General features: G+C 44.1%; 1 pseudogene; it reads right to left on the bottom strand.

Moving 5' to 3' along the window:
• Positions 1 to 436: 436 nt before the first annotated feature.
• Positions 437 to 8,476, bottom strand: LOC101050667 (spliceosome-associated protein CWC15 homolog pseudogene; annotated as a pseudogene).
• Between the last annotated feature and the right edge of the window lie 5,532 nt (positions 8,477 to 14,008).

The raw sequence follows: 14,008 nt of genomic DNA, 5'->3' as shown, positions 1-14,008 counted from the left end.
GGTCCCTTGCATTTCTATGCATATTTTAGAATCAGATTGCCAATGACTGCAAAACGGGCAGCTGGACTTTTGATAGGGATTACATTGAATGAGTATATCAATTTGAGGAGTATTAGTAAGATTAAGTCTCACAATTCATATATTAAATGAGATGTCTTTCCTTTTTTATTTTTTTTAGATTAAAAATATTTATTACAGGCAGATTTGCTTTTCCCAAGAAAAGGTAGTACTGGAAACATTCGGAAAACACAAACTAGGTTAAACCTATTCCCAAGTCCAATACCAAGTAAGGTATCACTAAAGGAAAAAGATAGAAGTTTGAAGTTAGGGAAGCCGACACACGATTTAGACAGGGGAAAAGAAAAACAACTCATCCAAAAAAAGTCAGAATGATCCTTTACGTTTTACAGTCTTCATTTAAGCACATAAAACCGTACTATGTAATATATTTCTCCATGAACTTCTTGTGAAATTCAGATCGCAGTGTGTCATTTAAAAATCTTTTGTCTTTCTTCTGGTCATCTACACCTTCTGCGCAGTTCTTGAAGACACAATCATCATCCCACCTTCTTTTCGCTTTGAAGTTGGCCTGAGGCTGGGATGGGCCAGTGAGATTAAGGAGAGGGTCTCCGCTCCGAATGTTTTCCGTACAAATCCTCTATTCTTCAGCTTTTTGTTCTTGTTCCTTCCTGGTCTGCTCCTCAGCTCTTTCTTTTTAAATCTTTTCCAGTTCTGCAACAAGAGCTGCAGTATCATCATCGTCACTTTCTTCTTCAAAATCTTCACCTTCCTCATCTGTCAGAGGGTCATCTGCATCAAGGGTGGCAGCAGGAATCTGGTCTAACCGTGGCTTTTTTGACACTGAAGAGGAGTTTGTCTGTTCTCGGGTTGGACGATTCCTGTTTTTCTCTCTTGCAGCCGCTCGCTCTCTTTCTTCCAACTCTCTCCTGAAGTCACATTATAAACCTCTTCAGGGGCCGCCTGAATTTTATCTTTGTATGAGAAGGTAGGTCTCTGCTTGAATACTGCTTTGAAAGTTGGCTCAAATCACCTTCTCCTTTTCCTCTTCCACCCCTTACAGGTTCAAAGGTTGGCTTGGCTGTGCTTGTCAACTTCTTTGACTTGCTGAGGTCCAGTGCAGCGGGCTCCCAAGATCATACAGACGCCATTACGTCTCTTGGCTCCCGGGATGTCTTTCCATTTCTGTGGGTCTTAAAATATTTCTTTCAGCAATGTTTCATGGTTTTCAAAGTCCAACTCTTGTACTTCTTTTGTTAAGTTTATTCTTAAGTGTTTTATTCTTTTTGATGCTATTGTAAGTGAAGTTTTTCTTACTTTCATTTCCAGATTGTTCAGGGCTAGTGGGTAAAGATACAACCAGCACTGCTTACTGACCATGTGTCCTGAAGCTTTGCTGACCTCGTTTATTAGCGCTAATAACATTTTATGTGTGTTTGTGGGCAGTTCTTACAATTTCATACATACAAGATCATGTTGTTTGCAAAACCGAAGTTTTACTTCTTCCTTTTCAACACGGGCTTCTTTTATTTCTTTTGCTCATGTAATTGCCCTGGCTAGGATCCCAGGACAGTGTTGGTAGCAATGGCAAGAGCAGAGGTGCCTGTCTTGCACCTGGCTTGGGGGAAGCCTTCAGTCCTTCATCATGAACTATGACTTTATGGGTCTGTGGGTACCCTCTCCAGCATTCAGCATCTCCATGGTCCACGCAAGGGGACTGCAACTCAGAGAGGTCGACTAAGTTGTCCAACCAAATAGCTGGTAACTGAGAAACTCAGGGTTCGAACCTATTTTGTGTCTGTCAAAGGCTTTTGGTGCTTTCCCCCTCTGCCTGGAAGTGGCCAGCAAGGAGAGCGCCCAGGAAGAAGTGGGAAACAGTGAGGGCTCAGTGCTGAAAGAGCAGAGCTTCTCCACACTGCAGGTGACGCTGGAATCAACCATCCCCGTAACATGCCCACCTCCTAGACAGTGGTTGGCCTGCCCTGTGGGCTGTCTCTTTGCTCTTTTGTCAGCAGCATTTGCTGGACACTGGCACATTTGGAACTCTTTGAGACGCATCCTTGTCTGTGTGTCTGCCTCTTCCATGGAGTCGTGGCAGGGTCGTCCCAGGTAGGAGTATTTGCTAGGAAAGTCATGTGTTGGGTGTGAATAAACTTTTACTCCTTCTGGTTTCTCATCTGGACTTTTTTTTTCTTAAAAGATTTCCGGCCGGGCGCGGTGGCTCAAGCCTGTAATCCCAGCACTTTGGGAGGCCGAGGCGGGTGGATCACAAGGTCAAGAGATCGAGACCATCCTGGTCAACATGGTGAAACCCCGTCTCTACTAAAAATACAAAAAAAATAGCTGGGCATGGTGGTGCGTGCCTGTAATCCCAGCTACTCAGGAGGCTGAGGCAGGAGAATTGCCTGAACCCAGGAGGCGGAGGTTGCGGTGAACCGAGATCGCGCCATTGCACTCCAGCCTGGGTAACAAGAGCGAAACTCCGTCTCAAAAAAAAAAAAAAAAAAAAAAAAAAGATTTTCACAGTCAATCTTTATTAATGTTGAGCCGTTCAACTGCCTTACAAGTGTCTCATCTTAAAGAAGTTTTTCTCTGACAGATGTTTGGATTTCATTTTGGAATTTAGATAAGTTCTTCAGATCTTCCTTATGCTCTGATCTGATAATGGAGAAATCAAATAGGAAATGGAGGCAAAGCAGTTTGGGTGAATTCCCTAAGGTCAAATAGTCAGGTACAGCCCTGCCACAAACCGAGATCTGCTCTTCCAATTTCTACACTACTGTTTCTTTCAGTCACACAATATTGCATCACAGAATGCCAGGGTATTTTCAGAGACCATGTATTCCCCATACATTGTCCCCAGTGCTCTGGTATGAGAGCTTAGCTGTGCGCACACAGTGTTTGCTAATGTCTGGGCTTGGAGCCTGAGACCTGGGTTTGAAGTTTAACTGTAATGCTTACTGAGTGGGGCCCATGGTCTGTCTAGTGAGTCTCCATGTCAGTTTCTCCATCTATAAAATATAAATAAGAATGTTGGCCTCATGGGACTTTTATGAGAATTAATTGATAAACTGTGTACTGTTTTGTATAATGCCTGGTGCATTGTAAATGTGCAATAAATGATAGTTATTATTATAATACTTTTCCTTTCACAGTTCAAAGGGGGCTAGTTGAGTTGTTAGCGGATCTGGCTCACCCTGCTAGTGGCTTACCTTCGTCTGTGCACATTTCAGCACCTAACTCCCTCTGACTTCACGGCCCAGTCTGAAGGCTGTGAAGACTTTCACGGATGGTGGAAATCTATGTAGCTTTTCCCACTGGCCTAACAAAGATGTCAGGCTGCCAGAGAGTTAGGGTGATTTTATGGAGAAATATTGATTCTCACTTCTAGGTAGGGGGCTGTGGATCTTTACAAAGATTATAGGTAAAAGAAAAACAGTGCAATGGTAGACATCAAAGGCCTGAGCCCCAAAAGGTGACTGAATAGAGAGCAAACCAGAATATTTTCTCCGTCTCCAATTTCCTGCAGGCACAGCTGTTCTGGGAGCTCCCCACACTGCAAACCCTGGGGCTCCCAGGCTGCTACTGGGCTTCTCTGGAAGCCTGCCCATGGGCACGTGGGAAGGGAAAGGGGGTGTTTTAGTCCATTTGTGCGGCTATAACAGAACCACAGACTCGATTATTTTTAAGGGAACAGAAATTTATCTTCTCACAGTTCTGGAGGTTAGGAAGTCCAAGATTAAGGCAACAGCATCAGATGAGGACCGTCTTTCTGTGTCCTCACAGGGCGGAAGGCAGAAGGGGTAGGGCCACTCCCACAAATTCTTTCTCAAATTTTATTTTTATTTTTAGAGTTGGGGTCTTGCTGTGGTGCCCAGGCTGAGGCGTAATGGCACAATCATGGTTCACTGCAGCCTCAAACTCCTGGGCTGAAGCCATCCTTCTGCCTCATCCTTCCAAGTAGCTGGGACTACAGGCATGTGCCACCATGTTGGGCTAAATTAGTTTTCTTATGAGGTATCACTATGTTGCCCAGGTTGGTCTAGAATTCCTGGCGTCAAGGCACCCTTCTGTTTTGGTCTGCCAAAGTGCTGGAATTACTGGTGTGAACCACTGTGCCTGGCCTACAAACCCTTTCCTATAGCAGCATTAATTCATTCATGAAGCTGGAGCCACCTCCCACACTGCAGTGGGGATTAAGTCTCTAATGCATGAATTTGGAGGGAAATATTCAGACCATAGCCGTCAGGGATGGCAGAACCCTGGCACCCACACCCAGCACAATGGTCATCCCTAAGCACCCCACATTCTTGCCTAGAACATCAGTCAGCCTGGTACACTCTCTGCCCTGGAAGGTGGGGAGGGCTCAGGTCAGGAGTTAGCCTGGAAATCAAAAGGTGGTGCAGCCTGGAGTGTGTGGGAGGACAGGCCCCTGTCAGTTCTAAAACCGAGTGCCCTAGAGCCTCCTGCTACATGGTGCTCGAAGCCCAGATGTGCCATAGACAGATCTGAGTTTGAAGCCTAATTAAACCAGCTTTCAGTGCCCATCTGTATGACTTGGGCAAGTAACTGCACCTCTCTGAGTCTCAGCGTTCTCATCTAAAGAAGAGGGGACTCTGTGCTGTTCACAGGAGGCCTGATGGCATCTGGTAGTGGGTGATCAGCAAGTGCCACCTTCTCTTAGTCACTTAGCTTCTCTCGCTCTTAATTTCCACACCTATGAAATGGGGATCCTAATCCTGTACCTACAAAGCCCTCAAGTTTAATGCAGAAAAGCACAGATACCAACCTCAAAGATGTCACAAGGCAGGATGGCATGGCAGAAGATAGATGCAAAGTGATTTGGAGAGAGAGGGCATGTTCTGTGCTATGAGGTGGCCAGAAGGAGCTTCCATGAAGGAGTGGAACTTGACCTGTCCCAGTGATGGGAGCAATTAACTAGGTAGAGAAGACAGCAGACATTGCTTGAGTAATGAGGAGCAGTGCAGCAGGGCTCAGACGCAGGAATGTGCATGCCCTGTTCTGGAATCAGTCTTCCAGGAGTCTTGCTTTACTGGGAAGCCATGTAGCCTCTTGTGGGCTGAATGCCAACACATCAGTTGACTAAGATGAGATGAAAACATGATGAAATCAGCACTAAATGGGGCAGGAAAGCATTGAGGGAATAAAAATGTACTGTGAGTGCAGCATTCTCACCCCTAGGTATTTTATTCATGCAAAAACCTGTACATGAATGCTTAGAGTGACTTTATTCCTAATTACCAAGAACTGGAAATAATCCAAATGTCCCGAATTGATCAGAATGATCCATAAATGAGAGCACGTTCCTATAATGAAATACTACTCAGCAAGAAAAAGGGATAAGATCCTGATAAATGAAATAACATGGTAAATCCCAAATGTATTATGTTAAGAGCCAGAAACCTGATTCAGGAGGCTGTCTCCTGGATGATTCTGTGCATATGATATTTTGGGAAAGGTAAAACTATAGGGGCCTAGCTGGGGATGACTAGAAAAGAACATAAAAAAACTTTTGAGGTGGTGGAACTGTTCTATATCTTGACTGTAGTGGGGATACACAACTATATATGTTTTCACAATGCATAAAACTGTGCACCAAAGAGAGTGAACTTGAAATAATACCACTGGACAAAGGACACGGGAATTGGTGTCTGGGTAGGCAAGCTCACATTCTAGTCAATTTGGCTTGGTATCCTCCACATCCAAGGAACTCAACAATCACAGATCACAGCAAATAGATTGCACTCTCATCAAATTCCGGGATGTTATGTTGAGATTCACTCGGGGTGGCTGGCAAAATATTAGGGAAATCTTAGGAAAAGTTATAGGTTGTGTGCTTAAACCTTTTGGAAGGCTGAAAGGTTTTATTGGGGCAGGCTAAAGGCAGCTGGTTCATTTACATTAGATTAGGGGAAAGATAGGGATGATAAGAGGCTTTCCCAGTTAAGTCTGTTTACCCCAATCCCTTTGTCTCTACTCTGTTTCCTCATGTAAACTTTGTGTTGGATGGTCCCCTCAGGGGGAGATCACAGGGGAATTATCCATTAATAGTGTTTACTCTGGGTCTCAGAACCTAAAGCTTTTATCATTCATAAAACCACTCTTTTAACCATGTTAATTATCCACACGTCTGTTGACTTAGAACCTCTGTTATGAAATCTTTACTGAATCAATGTGAGGATGGGACAGGGGGTCTTGGTTGACTGGCTGCAGTCGCCTTCTGAAAGCAGCTCACAACCATCCCTAGCCCACCTGAATCACTGAAATAGGTGTGAGAGTGCATTTATTCATTGATCATTGGGTCAGGGTCTGCAGGACAGACCTCCACAGGTGGTGAGCAACATCCCAGGAAATACATCAATAAGATATTTTCAAAGCTAAGTTTGATTTCTATCAGAACATGTAAGGGGAGAGGAGTGTGGGACTAGGAGTTGGGAAAACGGGAGTCATCTTGGCTGCCTGCCTTCTGTCTGACTTGGAGCAAGCTGCTTGAATAATCTATAGTAATTAGTCTCTGACCTGCGTTGTCAAAGGGTTATTGGGAGGGTCACATGAAAAGAATGTATGCTAAAATAATGTATGTTGTAAGTTATAAGTACGGCACACAAATCGGGCAATGATATTGTCATCGATCATGTGTTTTCAAATAGGGAATATAAGTATCAGAATTTAAATGACATATCCAAGAAAAGAATCTTAAGGTGAAACCCCATCCTATAGCATCTCAAGTTAGAGTTGACACTCTCAAAACAAAATTTAAAAAAAGCCTTGAATGAATGATTTAGGTAATTTAGAAGCCGTAATAATAAGAAACCTACAAATTACTTAATCTATAAAAGCCTCTGTGCCCTATTTGTTCCAAATAATTCATTTTGTAAAATAAAAATACGTTGCTCCATGAAGTGCCTGTGTCCTGTGTGCACATCTTGTGTGAGGCATCAGGGCCCACCTGGAGTGGGTGGGGCCGGCCAGGGCCAGCTCCTCACGATCGGGCCAGGGCACAGCTCCTGCCACTCTGAGCTGCACCTGCAAGATGACAGAAGGAGGCACTAGGCCTTGGCAAAGTCTGCACTACAGCTGCTGTGGTCTGAAGGCTTGTGTCCCCCCAAATTAACTGATGCAAATCCTAACTCCCAAGATGATGGTATAAGGAGGTGGGGCCTTTGGGAAGTGATTAGGTCGTGAGGATGGCGCCCTCCTGAGTGGGATTACTGCCCTTATAAAAAAGACCCCATTAGGCTCGCTTCTCCTCTTACCACCTGAGGACACAGCGAGAAGGCAGCTGTCTGCAGCCCGGAAGTGAGCACTTACCAGAACCCAACCAGGTTGGCCCCGATCTCAGATGCCCAGCCTCCTGACCTAGGAGAAATAGATGTCTGCTGTGTCCAAGTCACCCAGTCTATATTATACTGATTCAAACAGACTAAGAACAGTTTTTTTCAGTGGACGGTGAGATCACGAATCAGTTTAACTCCTGGGAAGTAATTTGGCTGAAGTTAAAGTCATGCTTTACCGTTGCAGAACAAGTTTCCATTTGGCAAAGTGTTTTGTGGTTTATTTCTCTTGGTACTGGAAGTGGATTTCTTTATTTTGCTGACTCAGAAATTTGCTCTTAAACGTGGTTGAGTGTCACTAGGTTCCTGCTCTGCATTGGCTTGGGTGAATCCAGCCATGAGTCAGACACCGCCCCAGCCCTCAAGATGTTTACGGCTCTCCGCTCTGGCTGGAAATGTGTTATGTAAACAAGGAAGCCTGGGAAAGAGTTAAAGGATGGCAGATCTGCCACAGGCAAGAGCCTGGACTGGGCTCGCCGGGCACCCTGCCGATGTCCAAGGAAGGAAACAGGCTGGAAAAGGGCAATTTAGTGAGACTCTCCCAGAACTGAATCTGAATCTGCAAGATTGAGTACCACACCCTGAGCCACCAAGATAAATGCCGAGAGAGAGAGAGAGAAAGAGAGAGAGAGAGAGAGAGAGAGAGAGAGAGAGAGAGAAAGCGAGCATGTGCTGACTCAGAAAGCTGGAATTTACAGAGAGGGTGGTAGGTCTCCTCTAGGCACAGCTGGATGGCAGGTGTCTCCCATGAGGGTGTCAGGGCTCTCTCCATCAGCTGGTCTCTGGACAGATGGCTGCCTGCATTCCCAAGCTTCCAGGGGCCTTCAGATTGCAATCCCCAAACAAGAGCGTGTCTGCGGTGATTGTTCTAGCAGAAGTCCCATGGAGGACTCTGTCTCTGACTCTGCCACCAACCCCCGGATGAGGGGCCATGGGGAGCCAGCCCCATCCAAACCTCTGGGACTGAGGAGCACTGCTAGGGAATGTGGGAGGAAGGCTTTCCAAAGAAAGGTGAGTGAGCAAACCTACCATCTTCCCCTGCGGTTCTTGCTGATGCATACCTTCCTTTTGGAATTCAGCAGCATCTCATTCTCAGTTACCATCCCATCAGCAGTAGCTCAGAAACAGTGAGTGGCAGCAGCACAGCCTCTATTCAGCGCCTACTCAAAATTCTCATCACGTTCATGCAAAGCAGGTGTGGTGAAAGGTATAAAAACTTTGGAAGCAGATTTGGGTTCAAGTATTAACTTCGCTCCTAACTTAACTCTTTTGGGAACGTCTCTTTAACTTGTTTCTTCATCTGTGAAGGAGGATAATGTGCCCACATCACAGGGTAGCTGTGAGGACCAAATGGATTCAGAGGCGCCTAGGATAGTGCATGATGCTCAGTACATGCTTAAAACGTAAACCAGTATCTGATAAAGTTGGTCGATGAAAACAATAATTCTTCATCATGGAAAGTTAGAGCATCTTAACAGTGAAAAAACTGCTGCTAAGGCTTTGCTGACTGGCAAATCCCACTGGAAAATGCCCACATTCTTTGTAGGAAGAAATGTTTATTTTCTGCCTCAAGTGACCAGGATTATCACAGCTTCAGTAGCAATACCCAATTCACAGTAGAGACGATTTGAGATCTCTGAGTTCCGTCTCCTGGCATAACTTTGTTTTGTTTTCTTTCTGTTCTGCCTTTTCTTTTTTCTTTTTTGAGGTGGAGTGTTGCTCTGTAGCCCAGGCTGGAGTGTAGCAGCATGATCTCGGCTCACTGCGACCCCCCCTCCTGTGTTCAAGCAATTCTCCTGCCTCAGCCTCCTGAGTAGCTGGAATTACAGGTGCATGTCACTACACCTGGCTAATTTTTAGTAGAGACGGGATTTCATCATGTTGGTCAGGCTGGTCTTGAACTCTTGACCTTGTGTTCTGTCTGCCTCGGCCTCGCAAAGTGTTGAGATTACAGGCGTGAGCCACCGCGCTTGGCCTTGTTCTTCCTTTTTATTGACAACTCTGGGGAAAGTAACAAGATCATACCTTTAATTCTTTTTCCTTTTTACCCATTAATTATTAAGTGGAAACCAGTCAGCGGCTTGGGATTGAAGCCCAGGAAGCTGGTGTGGCTGAGAGAATTTCATGCAGACCACAGGGAAGCTTGGAAGATCATCCCTGCCCGACCGTGACCAGGAAGTCTGAGTTTTGGAAATCAGAGGCTTGCTTCCTAGAATGTCTTGTACAGCAGCTCCCTTTTCTGAGCTCCAGTTTGACTATCCCTTTTCTATTCCAGGGATATACACCCTTCATCATCCTCTGCTTACCTAACAGCGCTGACATCTCTGTCCTGCATGCTAGAGGTGTATCCGTGGTCATCTGGATTGGAGTTCTGGGAGGTGTTAAACCCTGTCTCTCCGTTTTACTTCCACAGATGATAGTTTATTGTATGGAGTTTATTTACCTTTTAGAGGGCAACCCGTTTTCCTATTTTGCTGCTGTGCCTGGCTGTTGTTGGGAGCGGCTCATGCTTCTCTACTACTGCCAACAGGCTGGTTTTCTTTAAGGAATACATCTGTACAGAATCTCTTGGTTTAAGTTCAGACAGGGACAAGCGGTGCCCTCGTGTTGGAACCTCACTTCTGTTCTTCTTGCTCACTGGAAGGGAAAGGAACAAACAAATGGATAGTGTTTTCCTATTTTGGAAAAGTATTTTTTCAGTTTTTCTAAACTTACATTTGAGATTTCTTTATTATTATTTTTTATTATTATTATTTCTAAGATGGGGTTTCACCATGATGGCCCGGCTGGTCTTGAACTTCTGACCTCAGGTGATCCACCCACCTAAGTCTCCCAAAGTGCTAGGATTATAGGCGTGAGCCACCGCGCCCGGCCCTAAGATTTCTTACAACATTCCATCCTTTATTTCCCACCCTCGCATTGAATTCCTCACAACTATGACAATCATTTACTTTTATTTTAAATAAATTTTTATTTACTTTTAAATACTTTTTTTATCATAAAAGCAATATTTTTACAGAAAACTCAGAGACCAAAGTAACATTACATATATATATGTAATATATTCTTCCAATCAGGATGTTTTATTCTATTTCTGGTTTCATATATGTTTTCCACTAATAATAGTTACCTACAAAACAGTAATAAGAAAGCAGCATACTGCTCTACTGCAGTTTCGGACTGATCATTTATACCAATGTACTGAGACCCTAAAATAGCCTTTGGCTTAAAGGATTATAAATCCTCCTACTATAAAGACACATGCACATATATGTTTATTGCAGCACTATTTACAAGTGTAAAAGTCCCCCAGCCTATATTATAATGATTTGAACAGACTAAGAACAGTTTTTTTCAGTGGACAGTGAGATCACGAATTAGTTTAACTCCTGGGAAGTAATTTGGCTAAAGTTAAAGTCATGCTTTACCATTGCGGATCAAGTTTCCATTCGGCAAAGTGTTTTGTGGTTTATTTCTCTTGGTACCGGAAGTGGATTTCTTTATTTTGCTGACTCAAACAGAAATTTGTTCTTAAACATGTTTGAACTAACCCAAATGCCCATCAGTGATAGACTGGATAAAGAAAATGTGGCACATATACACCATGGAATACTATGCAGCCATAAAAAAGGATGAGTTCATGTCCTTTGCAGGAACATGGATGAAGCTGGAAACCATCATTCTCAGCAAACTAACACAGGAACAGAAAACAAAACACTGCATGTTCTCATTAGTGAGAGTTGAGCAAGGAAAACACATGGATGCAGGGAGGGGAACATTATGCACCGGGGCCTGTCAGCAGGTGGGGGGCAAGGGGAGGGGAGAGCATTAGGAGAAATACCTAATGCAGGCGGGGCTTAAAACCTACATGATGGGTCGATGGGTGCAGCAGACCACCATGGCACGTGTATACCTATGTAACAGACCTGCACACTCTGCACGTGTATCCCAGAACTTACAGTATAACAATTAAAAAAATAGCCTTCAACTTAATATCATTAGAGTTCAAGGAAAATTTCATAAACTGTATCTTTTTTTATTTCTATAATTATGGAAACTAGCTTTAGACATCAGCAGAGACGATATCTAAGATGCAGGAGAGCAGGGGAGTTGCAGGAAGCCATGGAGAACCCTGTCTCCATGCGTGTTTAAATCTTTCTTCTCCCTGTCTTTCTCTGTATTCTTCCTTCTCCTCTTTCATCTTTTCCTTATTTCAGTCTTTTCCTTAATTAGCCTTCATAGAGAACCAGCTGCCTCTAAAATCATTGTTTATCTATATTGAACAGTTTAATATATGATTGTTTAACAACCATAAATCATTTTTTATCTACATTGAGCAGTTTTACATCCAGAAAGGACTGAATTGACTTCTACATATGTGGTCCTTTAATGACTTCTTGAGGACCAGTAACTCCCTGCAAAACTGTCAAAGGCTCTCCTAGAGCAAGTCGATTGTACCATTCTTCATCCCCTGTTGGCTAGCCACATTGTGCCTGCTAAACGGCTCCTTTCCTCCATTCCTGCCTGAATGCTACTTCCTTCAGGAGGCCTTTCTTTTGCACTGTTCCTTCCTACCCTATAACTAGATGTGATCGCCTGTTGCCACAAATTCCAAACATATGCAGTACCAGTTTTACGACAGAGTAACCTGGCTTGTATTTGTGTACCTGTTTTATTCCTCAAATAGGTTATGTGGCTCCTAAAGGCAGTTTCAAGGTCTTACTTTGAGTACTTTGCAGCTATCATGCCTTTTAAATAAGAGGTGCTGCAGTACTTATTAATCAAATTCTTTTCTTTTTTTTTAGAGATAGGGTCTTGCTCTGTTGTCCAGGCTGGAGTACAGCGGCATAATAATGGCTCACTGAAGTCTTGGCTTTCTGGGGCTCAAGCAGTCCTTCTGCCTGGGACTACAGGCACACACCACCACGCTCAGCTAAATTTTTAGTATCTGGGTCTTGCTGCGTTACCCAGGATGGTCTTGAACTCCTGGGCTGAAGCAGTCCTCCTGCTTTGGCCTCCAAGATTACTGGGATTGCAGGTGTGAGCCACAACACCTGGCATTATTAATCAAATTCTGTAAGCTGAATAACTGTAGCCTTCTTTGCTTCACCTACATGATACTTCAATTATTCAAATGCAATGTAGATTTCACAGAGTTGTAAAGGTATAAACTATTCATTAAAAATAAAATATTTAGCTGAGTGCAGTGGCCTGGACCTGTAGTGCCAGTTACTCAGGGGGAGGATAGCTTGAGCCCAGGAGTTCAAGGGTAGCCTGAGCAATATAGTGAGACCCAGTGTCTAAAAAATAAAATAAAATAAAATATTTTTGTCCAGGTGTGGTGGCATGTGCCTGTACTCCCAGCTGCTGGGGAGGCGGAGGTGGGAGACGGCTTGAGTCCGGGAGTTGGAAGGTGTAGGGCCCAGTGATAGTGTCTTGTGAATAGCCACCACACTCCAGCCTGGGCAACACTGCCAGAGCCCTCTCTGCTTGTTTTTTTGTTTTGTTTCGTTTTTGTTTTTGGAAATGGAGTCTTGCTGTTCCCCAGGCTGAAGTGCAATGGCAGGATCAGCTCACTGCATCTTCCACTTCCTGGGTTCAAGCAATTCTCCGGCCTGAGCCTCCCGGGTAGACTGCCCAGCTACCTTTTGTATTTTTAGTAGAGACGGGGTTTCACCATGTTGGCCTGGCTGGTCTCGAACTCCTGACCTCAAGTGATCTATCTGCCTGCCTCAGCCTCCCAAAGTGCTGGGATTACAGGTGTGAGCCACCGCCCTCTGCCGCCCTCTGCCTCCCTCACTGGTCTTAAAAAAAAAAAAAAAAAAAAAAAAAAAAAAAAAAAAAAAAAAAAAAAAACAATGCTTAGTAACAGTACTTTGTAGACTTAAATAAATCTAATTTTTTACCTTCAGATGCATGAGTACAAACTGTATGAAATCTTGAAATAATGTAACTCAGTGAGCTGATGAACAACTGACTAGGAAAAGCAAAGTTCCCTTCCTTGAAACCACGTGGCACACCTCTGGCCTTTCCCACGCTCAGTCCCTCCCTGTGCTGGCCGCTTCTTTGCGCTGCCAGACTAGGCTCTGAATCTAGGTGTGGACTCCTCTCCTCGCCTCTGCATGAAGGTGGGTTCTCATCTCAAAGCCTTGTGCAACAGGACCCGTCCTTGTGAGGCACCAGACAAACGCCCCACGCTCAAAGTCGCTCACCCTCACCTAGTCCTCACCGCTTCCAATGGTGTGTGGAATAAAAGCAATGAGCCAGGGGAAGTCATGCTAATTGACCCTGATTGTCTTTATGAAAGCCCGAGGCAAGATAATAATGTGGTCATTTTACAACAGTAGGAACTATGAGCAAAATCGTCTCACGTTTTTCTTCCTCCCCCACCTTTGAACGCTGAGTTACAATAATCTGAGTTGAAATCATAAAGACCTTTCTCTAAAATGCAAGAAAGACCAAAGATATCTTTAGTACACCTTCTGCAGTCATTTCGAAGGACGGAAATTATTTTTTAAATCCCGGTAGACTTTTTTTTCTTTTTTTTTTTTTTTTTTTTTTTTTTTTTTTGGCTACTGTTGGAAGAGGGGTTGGCCTTAAAACTTGGTGGTTTCAAGGAACGCTTAAGTGTGAAT

The sequence above is a fragment of the Saimiri boliviensis genome, chromosome 5 (genome assembly GCF_048565385.1).
Source record: "Saimiri boliviensis isolate mSaiBol1 chromosome 5, mSaiBol1.pri, whole genome shotgun sequence".
Classification (NCBI taxonomy): Eukaryota; Metazoa; Chordata; class Mammalia; order Primates; family Cebidae; genus Saimiri; species Saimiri boliviensis.
The sequence above is the reverse complement of the archived record's forward strand: the minus strand, read 5'-3'. Positions and strand labels throughout refer to the sequence as shown.